Source organism: Myotis lucifugus, unplaced genomic scaffold (assembly GCF_000147115.1).
Source record: "Myotis lucifugus unplaced genomic scaffold, Myoluc2.0 scaffold_551, whole genome shotgun sequence".
Classification (NCBI taxonomy): domain Eukaryota; kingdom Metazoa; phylum Chordata; class Mammalia; order Chiroptera; family Vespertilionidae; genus Myotis; species Myotis lucifugus.
Genome location: NW_005871599.1, coordinates 115,258 through 137,554, shown reverse-complemented (window position 1 = coordinate 137,554; position 22,297 = coordinate 115,258). Strand labels below are relative to the sequence as shown.

At 43.4% G+C, this 22,297-nt stretch overlaps 1 protein-coding gene across 2 annotated transcripts in view; it reads left to right on the top strand.

Annotated features, from left to right (window-relative positions):
- Positions 1–22,297, top strand: part of MID1 (midline 1) — a 158,948-nt gene that overhangs the window by 28,715 nt on the left and 107,936 nt on the right. The window lies entirely within an intron of this gene.

The following is a 22,297-nucleotide window of genomic DNA, read 5'->3' as shown; positions in this document are numbered from 1 at the left end:
GGTTCTAAATGAGATGGGGCCACTTGTCCAGATGCTTGACCAAAACATCATATCCACTCAATCAACCTGGAAATCACTCTGAAGCAGTGGTTCTCAACCTTCCTAAGGCCTCGACCCTTTAATACAGTTCCTCATGTTGTGACCCCCAACCGTAAAATTATTTTCGTTGCTACTTCATCACTGTAATGTTGCTACTGTTATGAATTGTCATGGAAATATCTGATACGCAGGATGTATTTTCATGGTTACAAGTTGAACATAATGAAAGCATAGTGATGAATCACAAAAACATTAAAATTTTATGAAACACTAAAATCTCAATATGTAATTATATATGTGTTTTCCGATGGTCTTAGGTGACCCCTGTGAAAGGGTCGTTCGACCCCCAAAGGGGTCATAGCCCACAGGTTGAGAACCTCTGCTCTAAAGAATACACCACTTTAGAGTATCCCAGCTTAGAGAGTCTCTGCAGAATTCTCCATGGTTTTAGCTCGATAATATTCTCTGGAGGGGGGGGGTGGGTCTTTAAAAATGCCTACATTTTGGGTGTCACTACCCTTATTCAGGGCAATACTTGGTGAAAGGATACTGAGAGAAGATAGTGTGGATAGACAAAAAAGGCAAGAAGAAACCACCCCATTGATAATGGGCAAGGTGTACACTGCATTGTACATTGAGATAGAAAACATCTACTCAGTACATATGTTCTCAATACATTTGTGCCCAAGACATGGTAGTTGATAAAATTAATATATAAATGGGTATGTTTATGCCTTATAATAAAGTCCTATTTTTAAAGTATAATAACTTGACCATTTTCAAATGGTCATTTCCAGAAACACCAAAAATGCTACTGAATTTGGCATCATTGATCTAGAAGAAAATATTTTATTAGCCTATAAGTGAGATATGCCTTATCCCTTCAGTTTCACCCAGTCCTTTTTGGAAATCTTGATGAAAATCCTATGTGTCCAGTAGCTAGCAGAGTTCCTGGCCAATAATAGCATCTCAATATACATTCGATATTGCCTAGTACTGCTTTGAGGATGAGTGTATGATAACTCTCCTCACTCCCCACAGAGAAGGGGTGTGTGTGTGTGTGTGTGTGTGTGTGTGTGTGTGTGTGTGTGTGTGTGTGTGAGAGAGAGAGAGAGAGAGAGAGAGCGCGCAGGAGTCCTGGTCTTATTTTTTCACATAGAGTGCAAGGCATGTGAATTTGGAAGTGATCTTAGCTGACATTTTCCAATCTTCCATCCAATGCAGGAATTCTTTCTCCAGTAATCTTCACTAAAGGGCAGGAGACCTGGTGTGAGAACAGAGGCCTCTTTCTGTTGGGCAATGATTTGATTCAGTACAGTGTTATGATTTGGTAGCTCACGGTGGCACAGTATAAAGTCCTATGGAAATTGGAACATGGAGCCCAAGTGAGGGCCGGGCTGATTGCGAACACATTGGGAAAGGGAGGGTATTTGGGAGACAGTTTTGAGTCACCATTATGTTCCACCATGAAATTTAAATAAATCCTAGTGCTTTTTTTTTTTTTTACAACATGAATTTTATCCATGGCTTTTAGTCTTTTATTTTTCTCCTGCTTTTTAAAAAATATATTTTTATCGATTTCAGAGAGGAAGGGAGAGATAGAAACATCAATGATGAGAGAGAATCGTTGATTGGCTGCCTCCTGCACACACCCCACTGTAGGGGATTGAGCTCGCAACGCGGGCATGTGCCCTTGGCCGGAATCGAACCTGGGACCCTTCAGTCTACAGGCTGATGCTCTATCCACTGAGCCAAACCAGCCTGGGCACTTTTCAGTGAGTTTAAATATATACATCAAAGGAATTTGCAAGTTCTTTAATAATTTGTGTTAATAAAATTGATTGGCAGCACTATATTAAAATTATTCAGTTTTTAACACTTATTGAACATCAGGTAGAGGAGGAATTTTTGTCAGTTTCCTTTAGCATGCAAACATATCAAAAACCTCAGTTTACCTGAATTTTGCCAAAATAAACCTCTCTATTACCCACAGTTTCCTACATTATACTTTCCCAAGCGATTTCTGAAGTACAAGGAAGAAGGTGATGCTATGGATTAATGTAAACATTTATGCTCATGGATACAAACATACATTCAACTCAATCTTTTCAATCTCCTCTATTTATGGTTAAAGGAAAAAAAAAGATCTTTATACTGAAGATCCCAAAGAGCAATAAAATTTGGAATTACCTAAGAACCTTTAAATTACATCCAGTATGTGGTTTGTAGTTAGGCAAATAAAGCGGACCCAAGCGTTTTAGGAACATTTCGACAAGGATTAAAAAAGGGGGGGTGTTCTATTTGGGGTTCAGTTAACCAGAAAATTAAATTAATCAGAACTCTTCCATTTCCGAGAATTTCAATTAATTGTGATTTGACTGTACTTTTAGTGTGATCTTAGTTCCCATGCAGAAATGAATTTCATCTGACTTATTTCTTGGAAAGTGCCCAGCACAATGAACACCTTGAAGGAACAGGCCATGTGGCTTTTTGGATTTGGCTTTTAAATATGACTGTATATCTATGTCTGTACATAGGAATGCATTTGTACACTTGATAGAGATAGCGCTCACTCACGGGCAGAGGTGGTGATGCTTAAAGAAAGGCGAGTAGTTAATGCTGACACTACGTTTTGACTTCCAACTCCCTCTTTCACGTACATCCTCCCCCCTTTAAACCTGCCATTCGAATTAAGAAGGGTTTTTCTAGAAACAGGACAATGCTTTCTACTCTGCTTCTTAAAGTAGAGCACAAAAGGAAATGCATCGTGGTAAAAATAACTTCTGAGTGAAATTATAGTGTTTTGCTAAAGATAACCAGGAAGTGAGGAGCAAAACTCCTCAAGCAGCAGAGGCCAGATGGTCGGTCTGTTTGTGTGTGATTTTTTGTTTTGTTTTGTTTTTTTTGTTCTTTAGTGTGGCCATTAAACGGGAAATTTTGCTTGATTAAGAAGATACTGGTCTTGATTTTCATTCAGTTTTGAGGGTCTTTAAAATTGAGATTATATATATATATGTGTATATATATACATACATACATATACATATATACACATACACACACACACACACACACAGTTTTCATTTAGCCAATTGATCATTTGCGCCATTGTAAGCCAGACTGTGCGGATGAGAATGTGAAGTTTTAATAATAAAGAAGTAAGTGGGTTCCCAAGTCTCAGCTATGAAAGAACTTGGAATCCGCACACTACCCCACCAACCCCGGTCATTACCATCTCCATCGGATTGTTGTAGCGTCTAGTGTTTTGTTTTGTTTTCTTTTGCTAACCCAGGATGGAAGAAAGGCTGTGTACCACGGTGGCTAACTGGGGTTTTGTGCGATGCAGGGCAGACGCCCAGGAGAAAATAGAGGTTTGGGAGTTCAACACTCCAGGGGGCTGATGTGCATAAAGGACCTGAGTTTAATCCTTGGAGCTGCCAGTCAGGATCAGGAGGAAGGAGCGTCCAGGCAAAGAATTGCTGCTGGATGCTGGGGCGCGGAGCGGGAGGGGGATCAGAGCACCCCGTTTGGACTGGGATGTTTTGGCAGTTGGTGTTCCTGGGAGGTTGCTGGCGGTGGCTCGGGCACAAAGCTCCCTTCTGGGAAGTCCCCCGCCATTGTCTGGCACCCTTTGCCCAGCGCCCCAGGATAGAGCCATTTCCCAACCTGAGTTCTAAGGAAGAAAATGCATAGAGTTGTGAAACAGAATCTTTGCATCCGTTTACAAGAGTCACTTGGAGGAACTCGTCATGGAAAGAAGAGATGTAGACAACTGGCAGAACTGTTTGGAACCTTGCCCCGAATCAGGTGTCTGTGGATTTAAAGAGGATCAAGCTGAAGCAGCTGTGTAACAAGGGCTAACCCACCAGGCTTTACCATGAAGCGATAAATCAGACATTAAGATGTTTTTTTCATGCAATGCTTTCTTAGATAATTGTGATTCTTCCTCCAATTAACATTCATATTCATGATCAAAATAAATATATCACTACTTTTAAGATCGTTTAACCACCTTGAAATCTCACTGTTCTTAAAGCTGGGTATTTTCATAAGTAAATTTTTAACCCTAAATTGCATCTCAAGTCTTAACTTTTTTCATTTTCATCTTTACTTATATTCCAAAAGCCAGCTTCTTATATAACTTGATTCAATGAAAGGATAAAATGTACAAGATGAAATTAATACTTATTAGCTTAAAATGAAACTTATTTTTAAGGCTCAAATAATCCTAAACAAACAAATAAGACACAAACCCAAACAACAAAAATGCTTAGAGTCAATCAAGTCAGAGCTCTTAATATTAATTTCAAGGCAGTGTCTTGAAATTAATATTAAAATTTTAATGCTTCCTGTTTTATAAATCACATTTATAATTTCTCTCAAAGATACAACAGGCAAACATATTTGGATAATGCAAGAAACATTTCTCAGCGTTTAGCCTGCCCTGAGTGTATTTTTAAAAAGATGTTAGAAGCTTTCATGGAATTTATGGGATTTATTTTCATATAGATTACAAATATCTATTTCACATATTTTGGCAGATTATCAATCCTCCATGGAAACGTCTTGAATATTGGGTTTTAGGCCAGGAAGTCTTCGGGTTGGGGATAACTCACTCTCCGAGAATTACATGCTTTAAACCCCTCTATGCTTGCCATTCCATCCTGTCCTAAGCTTTATTTGTTTCACTGGGGAGTGGCTGGCACCCCCCACCCAGACTCCCCGAGCTCTTCCCTTGGCCTCTGCTGCAGCCGCAACAGCAACAGCAACTCCTCATTCTCCCACAATTCTCTCTGTGGTCATTTTCCTTCTAGCTCCTTCTTTAAGAAATGGCTCTACAACTCATGATTCCGCTACGACTGCAGTTTCACCTGGCGAGTGAATGTATTTCTGGGGAGATACCTTTTGTTATCGTTGTCATCAGGACAACAGTAGCTCTCTCAGGCGGTGGGATCTTTTCGTTTTAATTCATCTTTGATCCTCCAGGCGTGAAGCCCTGGCTGGACCTGTTCATTTCCCTCCCACACTGTTACCCCATTTCTTTCCTTCCTGAAATTTCTTCTCCTAAAGAGGCAAATGCAAAACCAATGACTCTTGAAATGTCTCTCTTAATTTCCTTCACACCCTCCCCTGGACCCTTAACTGCATGGCCATGGTTACTTTCAACTTTAGGTTAACATCCTGCCATCACACACTCGGACACTCAGGGAATTCTAAGCACCACAGTTCCTGTTTTCTTTCTTTTTTTTTTTTGTCCACCATGTGATCCTGGCTTTTCTTGATCAAATTTCATTGCTACAATAAATAAAGAAGTCGCTGCTTTCCAATAATCCACCACTTTGTCTTTTCCTGTAAGAAATAGTAAAAGTTGGACTTAATGTCCTTAAAAAGAAATCATTCCTTAAGCAAACCTGAAACTAAACATTTAAGAACTTGAAAAATCAATTGCAACTCTTTGCCCAAATGCTGGAAAGTTTTATCCTGAAATCAGCATGTTCTTTGCTTGTGTATTGGTGGGGGAAGCCAAGTATCAAGAAAGCCTGCACAGATATGGGTAGACATATCTTCTCAGCTAAAGTAGGCCTATAGCAGTGATGGTGAACCTTTTGAGTTCGGCGTGTCAGCATTTTGAAAAACCCTAACTTAACTCTGGTGCCGTGTCACATATAGAAATTTTTTGATATTTGCAACCATAGTAAAACAAAGACTTATATTTTTGATATTTATTTTATATATTTAAATGCCATTTAACAAAGAAAAATCAACCAAAAAAATGAGTTCACGTGTCACCTCTGACACGCGTGTCATAGGTTCGCCATCACTGACCTATAGCCACCCCTCTACCTTCTATCATGTCATCCTTTTTATTTATTTCATTTTATGGGTGGTTCTTTGAAATTATCATGTTTTCTCACCCATGTGCTGCTTTATTTTATGCTTCCCTCATTAAAACCTAAGCTAGTTTATTTTATGTTTTCCTCATTAAAACCAAAGGACAGGCCTTTGTTCTCATATACATCAGTGCATTGCTAGTGTCCAGAGCTGAGCCCGGCACACGGCAGGCACCTGTTGAATGAAAGAATAATCAGAGAAATGACCTTCTCTATGGTTTTACTCTGAGTAGTTCTAAAATAAAGATAATGCTGAGGCCCTAGCCGGTGTGGCTCAGTGGATAGAGCGTCGGCCTGCAGACTTAAGGGTCCCAGGTTCGATTCTGGTCAAGGGCATGTACCTTGGTTGCGGGCACATCCCCAGTAGGGAGTGTGCAGGAGGCAGCTGATCGATGTTTCTCTCTATTTGATGTTTCTAACTCTCTATTCCTCTCCCTTCCTCTCTGTAAAAAATCAATAAATTTTAAAAAAATAATGCTTAAAGAAAGGCAAATTAACATATACATAGGATTTCTGATGTCATAAAAGTAACAAAACTAGCTTACTCTTCCAAACTCTTAAAATGAGTTTAGGTTAAGAGTGAAGAGTTGAAATTGTGGACCAGATACAAGCTGATTTGGGACAATAAGGAAGTTACTAAGGACTCTGTTTATTTGGGCAAAATCTATGTGTGGGGCCTACCTGCTCTCTGCCTGTTTTCCCGGTTCATCGGTTCATGGGTCCATCAGATGATGGTAGAGGATGGTGGGGATGAGGAGCATGGAGTACTTTCTTGGGGCTCCTTTTGCCTTTGTCTTCCATGGCTCAAGGGTAACTCAATGTCAGTAAACTGCCCCTATTGTAACTGCTAGAAAGCCCAGTGGTGATATGGTTTCCAGCGACTTCTATTGGCCAGATCTCCAGGAGGAGACAGGAACTGTCTATTGAGAAATAATTTTCTTGGATCTCTCAAGTTTCTGTACCTCTTGTAAGCTGAGACGCTAATGAATGGCCTTTGTTCCAGACTATCTTTTCAAGGATGTTTGTATAGCGAACAGCCTTGGATGATGGAGATAGAGTGTTTCCATCCTGGGTACAAGGCAGGTTTGTTTGTTGTGCATTATAATAAACACTAGAGGCCCAGTGCATGAAATTCGTGCATGGGTAGAGTCCCTAGCAACTGTCGGCTGCCAGCCAGGGCCTCCCTTCCCGCAGTTGGCTGGCTGGCCCCGCCCCCTGGTTGAACTCCCAGTCGAACTCCCGGTCAAGGGGACAATTTGCATATTGGGCTTTTATTATATAGGATAGTGTCTCTCTCCAGGGCAAATGTCAGGCAGGTTTGCTTGCAGTCGGTCCATAACAGAGCTGGGTTTCCTAAGATCGAGCTTGCTCGGCTCTGATGCAAACCCCCTGCATACGCAGCGTGCACCTGGGATGCTCTGTGGGACTTGCGGGGACAGGGGCACTGATGTGAACTTGAACCACATGATGCTTGCTGCGCCCTAACTAAGAGTGCCCTTGGTCTCTGATGCATGGAACTCGTGTGTCCTGCCAGCATCCATAAAACTGGTAGACGAATGAATCATTTGCAAGTAGGAAAAAGCTCCAACCCTTCACTGTGTTTGATGGTCTCACTTGCCCCACCCCTGCCAGGGTCCCTTATTTCCTACAAAATAAAAAAATCTGGCAAAGAATCCATGTGGGACTGGGAACAGGGAACTGAAGCTTCAAGCTCATGGTGGTATCCAATGGTAATGAATAAAGATATGTTAAAGTCTAGGAAACAGATGCGATTGCCAATGTGAAGACATTTATTAGAGTAATTAATGTTAATTATAGGAATGCTAGCTTATTAGTCATATACTGTTCCTTCACGTAAGACACTCCATGAACATTATTGAATAAATAAATGGATTTATGTCCTTCCTGTTTCCAAAAGTGGTTTGAAGAAGATGCCAATAAAAATTAAAGATAATTACTGTATTCAAAGAGGAGTGGGAAGAGGTGGTTTGGGACTAGAAGGGTAGAAGGGTGTAAGATATCCACGTTTGCCAGGCACTTACTGTCAAACTTCGCCTCACTTAACTCTCAAAGGACCCTTTGAAATTGCTTGCCTTGTCACATTCTACAGATAAGGAAACCGTATAAGATATGCGGAGTATCTGTGAGTATAAGATATGTTGAGTAGCTGGCTCCTATCTGCCTTTGCTAGGAAATGGCAGGGGCAGAATTTGAACTCGGGTTTATCTGGTTTCAAGGTACATGTTTCTTTGCACGACACCACACTGATGGTCTCACCCCCAAACTAGACCAATGCCAGTTGGGGCAGTTGACCTCAGGGCCTCACTCCAAGTTTTCTGACACCACATCAAAGAGAAAGCTGGATGAAACGCACCATCTAGCCCTAGCTGGTGTGGCTCAGTGGATAGAGCGTCAGCCTGTGGACTGGAGGGTCCTGGGTTTGATTTCTGGTCAAGAGCACATGCCTGGGTTGCGGCTCGATCCCCAGTAGGGATAGCAGGAGGCAGCCGATCAATGATTCTTTCTCATCATTGATGTTTCTATCTCTCTCTGCCTTTCCCTTCCTCTCTGAAATCAATAAATATATACATATTTTTTTAAAATAAAAAAGTGCACCATCTAAAAGAAGACAGCCTCTCCGTTCATCTCTCATCTCACAAAGAAGGATGGGAAAGAGAGGAAAGAATAGTAGCAGAACATAGAGACGAGGAAAAACCCTGCAATTTCAGATGCAATACAAGATAGAATATATTATTTACTTTTCTGAACTCCATCAGCTTAGAGACTGCAGTCATAATAATCATCATCATTCTTATCATGTGATAAGTCCGATAAACTATAGGAGCTCTGAGAACCCTATTAAATGCCTTGTCATACTAACAGCTTTAGCAGAATTTGCAAAGGAAGAAAAGTAGATGATATAAACCTGACCTGACCAAACCAGTCTGTTGTATTAATGTGATAGTTTCTCAATACAGAACCCATCACAGCTTCTCTGGCAGTTCCTGAGAGCTCTATTTTAAGGTTTTCTTTAAAGTGTAAGTTAGAGTATGGAGATTTTTTTCTTCTTCTTGTAAAAAGTTCAGTATCCTTAGTCATATTTACTAAGTTAGCTCAGTTATTTAATTTTTTTAAAAAACCACCAGTATCTATTTTAGATGGGGCAAAACATGGATCTGGCAGTTTCAAGAAGTGGATCCTGGGTTAAGAAGAGAGTGACTTCGTGTGATTTGAAAGCAGTTCTCATTTTATGATACTTGAAATTCCGTGTGTATTTGAATGAGAATCTCATTTTACTGCCCCCCACAAAGATCTCTTGCTGCCTGGCCAGCAAGTTCATCCATCAGTGTTTCAATCTGTTCAAAGGATTTTTGCTCGAATTTCTTCCAAGAAGCTCCCGTCTTTGTTCTGTCGGAACTGCGCGTTCTGACTCTGTTCTTAATATCCTGTTTGGGTTTGTCGGCGTGGTTGTCCTTCTCATTGCCATGTTCCCAGCGTTCCCCTTCTCTCATGTGGTGCTTTACAATAACAGTTCGGAACAAAAGAGTCACTCCTCTTTCTGTTGCCTTAAAAAAAAGGCTTCATCCCGCCCCCCGCCTTCAGTGCTTCAGCAATCGGGGGAAATGTTTAAAGCACGTTCTTCATAGTAGTTAACCAGGAGTTGTGAATAAAGGTTACTTTTCTTTATTTTCCACGATCGCCACGTAGCTTCAGGGTATTGTGAGCATGAGGTTTGTGGGCGTGACTAACTTAGAAGTTGAGAGAAAAAGTGACTTCCTTTGAGAACAGGGGCTATCATATTTGAGAGAATTTTCCAATCGGTTCATACAATAGGAATCAGTTACTATGTAACATTGTCATTACCTCAGTGAGTCATGGGACCGGATTGGTTGTTCCTGTCATTGAACTTAAGCTTTCCAGTGTCCAGGGAACAACTGTGAAATGCCACATGGGCCAACACCAGCAACTGTTTATTGATGCATTTTTCTCCTGCCGGATCATAAGTGGGAGGGGGAGAGTGTGCACTTTCTCTGCCTTCTAGAAAAGTCTTTTATAAAATAAGTAAGAAAGTTTCCCCAAGTGGCAAGTTTTTTTTGTTTGTTTTCGTTTCCGGGTAGAATCTACTTGTGGCAAAAACCTAGCTTAACTGTTCTGTCTTTCAGAGACGTCTTGTCATTTGGCTCATAGCCATGCAACCCTTTTCCCATGTGAGTGGTGGGTTTTGTTTTTTAATCCAGAAATTATTTACAGGTTTCTGGTTTCGCACAGAGGAAGGAAAATGTATCTAATGCAGGAGTTCCATGAAGAGTACATTCTATCAAGTCCCAAGTAATTTTGCAAAGGTGCTTTTGTGTATATATATGTATGTGTGTGTGGGGGGGGTGTACATACATACACGTGCATATTTATAGACTAGAGACCCAGTGCACGGATTTGTGCACATGAAAAGGAAATTAATTAGAAGATGGCCAGTGGGGCGGGACTGGGTGAGAGGGGTGAGACACGCCCTGGAGCCAACCTGGGGCGATGCTGGGGCTCGAAGGGCATTTGTGGAGTGAGGGAGTGAGCGGGGTCACTCCAGCAGGTGGGGTCCCTTGGCCTGGCCTGTGGGGATCCAGCCGAAACCGGCAGTCTGACATCCCCCAAGGGGTCCCGGAGTGCAGGAGGGCACTCTGCAAAGTTGCTGTCACTTGGCAGCTCCTGCATTGAGCATCTGCCCCCTGGTGGTTAGTGTGTGTCATACCTACCAGCCAGTCGGCTGATTGGCTGGTTGGCCAGTTGCTTAGCCTTTTATATATATAGATGGCTACAAAAACGAATTCCACTGTAGACAGATGTAAGATTGGATGCAGCATAGAAATAGTTCTCTGAGTGTATATAGAGCTGCCTAGCAAACTTGTGAGACACTTGGAAAAGCATTCAGGGAGCAGTGTTGAAGCGCTTTTCATCTGGGGGTGGTGTCAGAGGAACCAGTGGCTTCCATTTCTGCCACCACCATGCTGTGGAGCCTCTCTCCAGAAGGTTCGCTTTAGACCTGTGTCAGGAGACTAGGTGAGACAGGTTCCTGTGGTCTTCCTTGTCCTTCCAGTCTGCTATCACTGCCTTAGCACCAGATGCTTGCCTGACACCCGGTACAGCGTAGACCGGGGAAACATCAGTCATTTTCAATATAGTGTAACATAGGTTCCATTTGCCTTTAAAACTGGATGCTTCCTTTCTTAACGCAAGCGGTAAAAGATATGAAATGTCTGAGCCCCTCTGACAGTGGAAAATTTCCTGTAAAGGTTGTCAGATTATGCTCCTTAGAAGATTATACGATTTGTTGTTTAGCATTTTCTTTTGTTTTTGAGGGTGGAGTAAATGTTTGTTTCCTGATGTTTCAACTGGAGATGTTCAGGCTAATTTTCCACTACGATGCCAAACGGCTGAGAAATTGTGACATTTTAATGTTGGTTTACCCAAAGCGGTGCTTTTAAATCTGTTGATTAAAAGTTCTTTCAAATTCTGTTTGATCATGTAAGTGTGTCTCTTCTGTGGACAGTAGGACTTCTTAGGGAAGTCATCTGCATGTGAAATTGAGCAATCCTTTTGTTTATTGTTAAAAGACAAATGGAATTGTGATTTGTACAGACATAAGCCAAGAAAATAGATGTTTGCATTTTGATGTCTAAACATGGGAAGCAGGCTTTGGTTTGCCATGAGGTGTTGCAATGGCATGAAAAGTAGGCGTTGCGATTTGCAAACTGTGCAACACGAGGAAGTAGCTCTTGCCTCCTGTTTGCTCCTTATCAAGAATGTTCTTTAGACACCTTTGGTGGAGGCCAGATGTCTGGCATAGAAATGGCTGCATGCAGGTTTGCCGTCAGCGTGTTTGGTTTGGTTTCGTTTTTTTTCACTTTCCTGATGATTTACTTTAGTTGCGGTTTCTTGTCTTGCCTGGTGATAAGCAACATCCTTGAAGAGATGCAGAGCAGGACTTTTTTTTTTTTTTTTTGCTTTTAGGAAGACTATTTCCTCTTCTTTCTTTAGACAACCAATTGTTACAAGGTTGCTTTCCATTCTCAGTTCACTCTTTCATTCTGGAGACTGAAATTTGGGACAGTAATCACAGATTTGCTCTGTGTGTGTTTTTTGCATATGTATTATATGCATATATACACGTATGATATATATGAGATGATATATGTGCATAATCTATACATATATGTATGTGGATGCAAAACGTGTGTGTGGATACATAGGTTCATATTTCATACACACATATTTTCAATTGTATATCAGGATGGTACATTGCAATCTCTGTTGTTGGAAGAAAAGTGGACTGCTTTATCGTGTCTGTACAAAGATCATTCTTCCTGATGGAACATTCTTCAAAACTTCTTTCAGATACTGTATTTGAATTCATAAGCTAGAAAATCATAAGTATGTTCTAAAACATAACAAACCAGCATCTAGACATGATGTGATCCTGTGCTCAGTAGGGCACTGACAGTACCACAGTGCAGGGGAGGCGGGCGCCCATCGCTGCCCCTGGGAGCTGGGCGGGACTGCTGCTGCTGGCAGCGTGGAGAGCTGGCACCCAGGGCTCAGCTGTGGGCCACTGACCCGCTGCTGGTCCATGTGAGCAGTGAAGGTATCCGGATCCCGATGCCAAGTTGTCATTTTTTGAGAGACAAGACAGTGGGTGTTCACCTGACCTGAGCTGTCTTTTCATTGGGTTTCAGTTGAACACTCAGTGGGCGAGGACCTAGGGCAGCCACAGCGGGGTCTGTGGAAAGGGCGTTGGGAAAGCCAGAGGGAGTTTTGCTTCTTCAATTCAGCGGCCCTGGCTGGGTGGATGAGGTGGAGCTGGCCTTCCTGGAATTGTCGCGTCGATTTTCCTGTTGTGTTTCACTGTTGACGCTCTCACAGACACACAGAACTGCTCCAGCCCGGCCTGCCACCCACCGTCTGGTCTCGGTGGCCTGTCTGTCATCTCGTGGGTCCCCATCCTCTCTGCCTACGGCGATGTTTCTTCAAAAAGAACTAGGATGCAGTCCATTGGTGGGTATGCAAGGCGATCTGTTTGTAAGAATCTGGAGAGATGCTGAAAGAACTATTAAGGACAAATGTGCTGCTTCCTGCTTTTAACCTGTTTCTCAGACTTTCAGTAGAATGAATTGCGTTTCTGCGACTGTTACGGGGACTGTCTTCACTATGAAGACAGTGGGATCAGTCAGTTGTTCTGGAGAAGTGAGGGTTGCTTTATTGCATGGTCATTTGTGTCTGCTTGTGTGCTTGTGTCAAGGAACTCCAGAAGGTGTATGTAAGCATCTGGTAAGTAAACTTGGGAGACGAGGTTTCAATTTAAATAACCAGGCAGTGTGACCTAGCTCCCATTTCACCTTAATTTTTTATCATTAAAGCCTTCATCTCCCTAAAGACATCTGCCATGCTTTCAAATGATTCTTTTCAGGAATGTTCATTCATTATTAATCAGGTTGCATGGTCAAGAGAATATGTGATTATTTTAAAGAATGTCCTGGAGATCCAATTACTAAGAAATGAGCCTGTTATAGACAGATGTGGAAGCACAGAAAAAGGTTTTGTGAACAGTTAATTCAATTTGCATGAATTCCACCAGGTGGATGTTTTGTGAAATTAAAAGCCTTCCCTGGTTCTCACTTCAGGTATCAGGTAAAACATTTTAACGTTAACACTCCTTAGACTCAAAATGAAATGACAAGTATCAAAATGATCTGTTGTCCTAATTAATTATTTTAAAACGAGACTAGTGCTTATCAGCTTGTCACTTTTCTTTTCAATCAGTCCCTCTGGTGCCCTAAAATTTGGCTGGCAGAAATTCTTAGTCATTCGTCACTGATGAAGGGAATGAGTTTGAGTGTGTTGACAGTTGGAGGTTAACCACAATGATATTTCAGAGGCATTGCCTAGTGAATGTTATGGGATCACTCTTTTTTTCACCGGTTCCTACTCAGTGTATATTATTTATACTGTTGCTTTAAGGACCCCTGCATTTTGACTGCTCTCTGCCGTCATCTGGGGTGGAATATAGCCTATGTTGAGACATCAATTTCCAGTCTTTTAGAATGCCATTAAATCAGCGGTTCTCAACCTGTGGGTCGCGACCCCTTTGGCAGTCGAACGACCCTTTCACAGGGGTCGCCTAAGACCATCCTGCATATCAGATATTTACATTATGATTCATAACAGTAGCAACATGACAGTGATGAAGTAGCAACGAAAATAATTTTATGGTTGGGTCACAACATGAGGAACTGTATTTAAAGGGCCAGAAGGTTGAGAACCACTGCATTCAATTCAATTGGAGCTCCCTCTTCCCTCTTTCCTTCTCTTCATGGCCCTGTTTTATTGTGATTTACTGACTCACCTGTGTCTCAAATCAGGGTACTAATCAGTAGAGTAGCATTTGGGTAGTGTGTTTATTCTGTGGTTTTTATAACTCCAAGTTAAATCCTAAGCCATGACGGAGGATGGAGACATTGAGTGCTTATGTTATTTAAAATACTCTATTTGTGGTGAATTCATCGTGGATGTAGCATCCAGTTTTTCTTGAGTTTCTGTTAGATCATGTTTTGTGATGAGAGATTATGTTGATGTGAGATGAGAGCAAGTCCCTTCTGAGTTTAGTCCCTGTTGCACACCCTGCCTCCCACACTGAAGTTGATTTCCAGTGTTTCACATTTCCGAAGTTGTGAGTCTGAAATGCTGTTTCTGCTGCTCTATGATAAAGACATCATTCCACAGTCCTTAAAAAAACAAACAAAAAAACTCCACCTATGGTTCTGTAATAGGCATAATCTCATAGTGAAAATCCAGATGGCAGCGAGTCAACTAAATCTTAATTACCCATGAGAAGAAAGGGGATAGGAAATTGACTTGATTGTGTTTCTGAAATTTAGGGCTCATCAAGATGAAACTCATTCATGGCGTTTCTGATGCTCTCCTTTCCCTGACACTTTGAGGAGTTTCCCTTTCCAAACCATGTTTCTGTGGCGAGGTGTAACATTGTGCAGTTTTGACAGCGTGTTTTTCACCTCAGTTATGTTTTGGTAAATTTAATGTCGAGCTTAGTTTCCATAGCCCAGAGGGTGTTTGGAAAAAAACAGGAGGAAATGCTTTGGGAATCATCCGGGCAGTGGCTGAGAGGCTCCTGATATTAACAATTGATCACAGGCCACCCGTGGTCTAGTGACTAATTAACTTCCCTCATGGTGATGGCTTTCAGAACTGTACAAAGTGGGGGACTGAAAGTAAAATTATTGGTGGCCAGAATGCATGCTCTTTTTCATAGACTCCAATTTAGAAAAATTATTATTATTTAATAGATTTTTATTCATTTCAAAGGAGAAGGGAGAGAGAGATAGAAACATCAATGATGAGAATCATTGATCGGCTGCCTCCTGCACGCCCCCTACTGGGGATCAATCCTGCAACCCGGGCATGTGCCCTGACTGGGAATTGAACCGTGACCTCCTGGTTTATAGGTTGACAGTCAACCACTGAGCCACACCAGCCAGACAGAAAAATTATTCTTTTTCATGAACTCTGCAGACGTGACATAGAATACATGTAGGGAAGCATTGAGAAATGGCTATGCCTTATGGTTAAAATGCCAGTGCCTCCATTAGGAAAAATTTGGAATGCAAAAGCTCATGGACATGCTGACAGTTGAGTATCTCCTTATTTTAGTAGGCGACTGTACTCATAGAATGCTCTTGGTGTGGAGACTCCTAATTCTTCATCATTCGTTGAATATAGGGGTGAAATTTCCACACTCCTGGCATTTTAAAAAAATATATATTTTATTGATTTTTTACAGAGAGGAAGGGAGAGGGATAGAGTGTTAGAAACATCGATGAGAGAAACATCGATCAGCTGCCTCCTGCACACCCCCCACTGGGGATGTGCCCGCAACCCAGGTAACATGCCCTTGACTGGAATCGAACCCGGGACCCTAAAGTCCGCAGGCCGACACTCTATCCACTGAGCCAAACCGGTCAGGGCTCTCCTGGCATTTTTAACTGGAAAGCCTGCTCATTGGCCTCGGCCGTGGGTTAAACCTCACAGCGCATGCACTCTTCCCAGGGGTCCCCGGTGTTTCTTCGGGGTGCAGGTTATCTGCATTGTTTCCTAGCAGAGATCAGGAGAGACCCCAAGGAATGAAGTTGTCAAACTCTGAAATGAGCTAGCAGGCCGGGTAGTGGCGGGGGTCGTGACAGCATAGGCAGGGGTTTCAATGTTTTCTCTGCATTGACTTGCCAGGCCAATAGTTTCACTTCTTACTTCCAAACAGGAGGCAAAACCGGGGGGCCTTGTAGGGCAGACAGGTTTGGGACGGAAGCTGATGAATCCCGGGAGATGCACAGTCTGAGTTGAAGCGCTCCCAGGAAATGAAGCGAAGAACTGTCAGTGCTGAAGGGGGATTCTGGAAAGAAAGGGCCCTGCGAGATACATGCCCAGGAGTCCTTCCCGGAGAGGCAGAACATGAAGTGAACGAGCAACCTGGTTTTTGAAGGAAAGCTGGAAAGCACCTAGAGCAGCGGTTCTCAACCTGTGGGTCGCGACCCCTTTGGGGGTCGAACGACCCTTTCCCAGGGGTCGCCTAAGACCATCGGAAAACACATATAATTACATATTGTTTTTGCGATGAATCACTATGCTTTATTTATGTTCAATTTGTAACAATGAAATTGGGGGTCGCCACAACATGAGGAACTGTATTAAAGGGTCGCGGCATGAGGAAGGTTGAGAACCGCTGACCTAGACTTTGATTAGCTGAAAGGAGAAGTCAGAAGTGGTGAGAGAGAGAGGACAACCAAAGAAGCACAATTTCTCTAATGCACAGGGTGAGAGAGGGAGAGGAAGGAGGAAGGGAGAGGTGTGAAAACGTGTACGTCATTGTTTTCATTCATTTATTAATTCTCCATTTTAAAGAAGTGCTTTTCTCAGAAGTGTTGAATGTGTAAGAGTTTTCTTGAAAAGATGTCTGGCATTCAGTGGGCTTACCTTAGGGGTGTGATGAGAGTGAGTGCTGGAAGGAACTGCAGGGAACCTCTGTGAACACTCACCCCGGGACACGCAAGCTAATAAACAGCCGAGCTGCAGATCATTCTAGTCCAGTGGTTCTCAACCTTCTGGCCCTTTAAAACAGTTCCTCATGTTGTGACCCAACCATAAAATTATTGTCGTTGCTACTTCATAACTGTCATGTTGCTACTGTTATGAATCGTCATGTAAATATTTGATATGCAGGATGGTCTTAGGCGACCCCTGTGAAAGGGTCGTTCGCCCACCAAAGGGGTCGCGACCCACAGGTTGAGAACCGCTGTTCTAGAACGTCTGGTCACCCCTCCAGCTCTCTCCTTTCACTGGCTATTCTGTGCCCTGCTCTGGACTACAAACCTTGGACAAGCAGAAGTGTGAGCTGTGAATTGTTGCCATTCCCAGTTTGCTGCCAGGGGTTCCCACGATTACCCACATCCTCCTCTGAATGAGGACCAATCAGCTCATTGAGAAAAACGTTAGTCTATAGAATTTCCTGACAATGACATGCAAGTGTGATTTCCTTCCATTGTAGTGACAGTTAAGAAGTTCCCTCTCTCTGTCTGTCTCTCTGTCTCTCTCTCTCCCTCCCTCCCTCCCTCACTCTTGGCTTGGAAATTAAATTATGGTAGTTCAGAAAAGAAAATATAACATTTTCTATAAAATCTACCCACACCCACCTCTATTTTCTTGGTGAATCCATGTTCATCTTCTAAAACCCACTTCACATGTTGCCTCCTTCAGGAATCTTTCCCATCTTCTTCTCCCCCAATCTCTGGCCTGTGCCTGTTGTTATGTTACATAACAATTTCTTCATATTTTCGCTCCCCTACGATCACTGAGGCAGGGGCCAAATGTTACTGCTCCTTGTCCCGGGACCAAGCACCTAGCCCAGTGGTTCTCAACCTTCCTAATGCCGCGACCCTTTAATACAGTTCCTCATGTTGTGATGACCCCCAATTTAATTGTTGCAAATTGAACATAATTAAAGCATAGTGATTACTCACAAAAACAATATGTAATTATATATGTGTTTTCCGATGGTCTTAGGCGACCCCTGGGAAAGGGTCGTTCGACCCCCAAAGGGGTCGCGACCCACAGGTTGAGAACCGCTGACCTAGAGGGACTTCAATATTTCATGAAAGAATGAATGGCATTTTCATTTCCCAAAAAATATATTTTAAAGGAAACTAGAAAATAAACCATGCTAATTTTTTAATGTGGAGGGTGGGGATGAAATGTATGCTTACCGGTAACATGTTGTTAATTTGACAAAAATGATGTGTATACCATGGTAAAATCTGAATAAAAGTAGAAAAAGATGGTATCCACTATAATGTCAAATAAAAAATCCCCTTCCTTTTGGCAGCATACAAGCAAAAGATTCAGAAAATTGGCTGCACCTCACTTTGCATCTAGATATTTTGTCATCACTTAATGCAGTGGTTCTCAACCTTCTGGCCCTTTTAATACAGTTCCTCATGTTGTGACCCAACCAGAAAATTATTTTCGTTGCTACTTCATCACTGTCATGTTGCTACTGTTAGGAATCGTCATGGAAATATCTGATAGGCAGGATGGTCTTAGGCGACCCCTGTGAAAGGGTCGTTGGACCACCAAAGGGGTCGCGACCCACAGGTTGAGAACCGCTGACTTAATGCATTTAACCAGCATTTACAGTGTAGACACTTGCACAGAGCACCATGCCAAGTGCTTTAGCAATAAAAGGAAAAGATCCCATTCTGAGCAGCTGCTATTAAATGCTTCTTACATGAATTGCCCCATGGCAATCAGCTCACATCATTTCCACTGATGTCAGGGTGAAATCCCATTGCATGTCATTTCCTGATACCACTTGAAACTTGTGCGTTCTTGTCGAAGTCTTGCCATTGTTGCCCGCACAGCATTTTAGGCGGACCTGTCTGAGATGGATTTTCATTTCTATTTTGGCTGGCTGCACATGTCTCTATCTTCTAACACCTGGGCCAAATCCAGCTTGCTACCTGGTTTTCGAAACACGATTTTACTGGACAGCACAGTCATTCATTCACGTATTGTGTGAGACTCCTTTTGCATGCCGCCAGGGTAGTTGAGCCGTTGTAACAAGGACTGCGATGCCAACAATATTTACTATCTTGCCCTTTAAGGAAAAGTTTGCTGCCGTCTCTTCTAATATATTGAGAGGGCCTTAAAGGCGGTGGGTTATGTTTTGTTCCTTTTGGTTTTAACCCTAACTTCAGTAAATTTATTAATTCAGTCAATGAATTTTTGAGACCTACTATGTGCAAGGCAGTGTTCCAGGCACCGGTGGGACATCCCTCAGGGAGCAAACCAGGCCTCTGCTCTCGGAGAGTTTATATTCTAGTGGCGCAGCAGTGGGGGGAGATGGCGCAGTGAACAAACTCATACATATGTCAGTGATCAATGTTCTGGAGAAAAACAAACAGATGGGGGAAGGCTTGCCACCAGCGGTGGGTGGGTGGCTGTGGGGGCAGCAGGGGAACTGGCTTTATGTGGGTTCACAGAGAAGGTGACAGGGGGGCCGAGAGTCATGTGCATTCCGAGACCTTGCGAGGGGGAGGCAGGACGTGCTTGGCACGTTTCAGGAATCGCAGGAGGCCATGTGCCCGGAGCCGACCAAGGGCTCGAGTGGGAGGAAATGAGGTCACTGTCTGGTCTGTGTTCTCTAGGACTGGCTTTATTCTGCTCATTTTCTCTCTGAGTGAGATGGGAAGTCCCTGGGCAGGGGTGGGGGGGTGGGAGCAGAGGAGAGGCATCCCTTGTCATGTTTGAACAGGATTGCTGGCTTCTGAGTACAGGATAGGCTACCGAGGGAAGGCAAGAGTGAGAGAAGCCAGGAGACCGTTTAGAAAGACATGGTGATAAACCAGGTAAGAGGTGATGTTGGCCCATGATCATGGAGGTGGGATGCTGACGATGCCAGCTCTGGCTTCTCGAGCCAGCTCAGTGCCTGGCATTCGGTAAATGTCCGTGGAATAAAATGTCAGCGTTTCCATTGGGGTCAGCAGTGGAATCTCCGGTAGGAATTCTGATGGTGCCACTCCAGACCTACCTGAAAACCCTATGGTCATAGCTCTGCAGGCATAACCGCTGCTCATCCCTCTGTTGCCATCCATCAGTAGGTGTTCTCCTTGTTTCACCTGAGAACAAAGCTGGCTGAAAGGGCTCCATTTTTACTTGAATTTACATGCGTGTGACGGGAAGAGAGAAGAAATTAGAGATAATTCTATTTTTCCATGATTAACCAAAATAGTGATTAGTCGGGAAAACCTTTCAATCTCTTCCAGGCCACCTGTAGGAAGAGTTGGCTGGGCCCGAGCAGGAGCCGTAGGTTTCTCACAGCAGCAGCCCTGGCTTCCCGCGGCAGAAAGACGAGCGAGCTTGAATATTTCAAACCCATTTGTTCTCTCCTATGTAGTTAATTAATATTAGCGAAGGGCTAAAGGGATTTTCTTTTTTAAAGATACCAGGCTTCTGTGAAGCCAGCAGCTCTTTAATTTTTAACAAGCTCAGCACATACTCTGCACTTTTAATGAGCAGTTAGCATGCAGTTGGTAGCAAGATGAGCATGAGTTTCATCAAAGCACCGCATGGGAGTTCTGAGGGAAGCGATTTCAGAAGGGGTCAGGGTATTGGAGACAGCGAGAATTTTGTAAATAAATGGAGGTGTGAATACAAAAAAGGCCGATTGTCGGAATCACTGAGCATAGCTCTGCATGTGAAGCCGTCCCTTAAATGGGCCCGAGAAGCCCCCCCCCCCCCCCCCGGAGGGTGATTTGAACCTCAAGTCCACGGGTGAACCGCACTATTCTCCCACAGCCGGCAGCGGGCTGCCTCTAACGTGCCCACAGACCCTCTGCTAATGGCCTTGAAAGGGAGAAGGTTCAAAGAGGCTTGGTTCCCAGGCCTGCTAATGAGCACGAGGCCTCTTCCCCTTAATGAACCGGGCTTTTGTGGGATCCTCCCCCCTCCCCTTCATGGCCAGGAGAGCGTGCAGCTGGGCCCCCCCGAAGGCGGCCTGGAGGGGAGCCACAAAGCTGGCGGAGGTCGTGCCGGGCCAGCAGGGCTCTGAGTGTGCGGCTGGACCTCCTGCCAGCCCGGCCCAGCCCTTGATGGGCGTTTCTAGGCCAGGGGGGCTGTGCAGGGTCCCTTCGCCGCCTGGAAGCCTCTTCGGAGTCATGCGACAACCTTCGGCTGCTTTCTAAAATGTGATCATGACCCCTGTTGTAACTTCTCACATGAATATTGTAGCCACTAAAATCCTTGTTCTAATGAATTACATTGCTATTAGTCTTTGGTAGCCAAGCTCACCGCAGCCACTAAAACAGCTCGTAGATATTTTTCTCTGCCCACCCACGTCCCATCTCTGGGGTTAAACAATACAATTATTCAGAAGAGTAACAGACACACGCCCAAAGCATCCCTCTCTCACAGTCATCTTTGTGGAAGTCAGTGTTTTTTTTCTCAGGAATATAGATTACAAACTGGCATCGCAGATGGAAGCATTATTTCTGCTGAAACCGTGCATTTGGTTTCGTACCCATTGCATGCCCCTTTCCACAATAAGTGCCTTTCTCCTCGCTGAAGCGTCGTTTGGTATTACAGAGTTCTTAAAAACACAGATACGTGACCATGTACGTTCCTAAATCCTAAGTTCGGAAAGACTCTGCAGTTCATTAATTAATGTTTCTACATTTTAATTTTCAACGGAAGGGAGAACCTGGCTGTGACACAGTGAGATTGTTGTGATGAGAGACAAACGCTGAAAATGACAGTTACAATCACTTGCCAATTTGGAGTAAGGCCTTTGAAAGTACAAAATTGCCCATCACTCCCCCCAACCTCCCCAGATCCCCGCCCCCCCCAATAATTGCTACTTTCAATGATTGGAACTTTGAGAAAATGTTAGCTCAGTGGTTTTCAACCTTGGCTGCACATTAGAATCACCTGGGAATCTTTTTAAAATCCTGATTTCTGGGCCTCCATCCTCCGGAAATTCTGTTTCTTTGTTACTCATGGCATGGGAGGGGCTTTACAGCTAGCCACATTTAAGAAACTTGGCCACTGCGAGTAGGGCGTGTGTGTGTGTGTGTCTGTGTGTGTACACATAGGGGCCTAACTCCGCCTTTCTGTTTGCCATGCCTTCCCCTATTGTTGTTTGGCTGCCTGCCGAGGAAGGATCGATTCCCCACACCCGAAAATTGATTCCCATATCAGAATCTAAGAACTCCTAATATCACAAAGAGGGTGACAGAGAAGCCTAAATTACTCCACCCTAA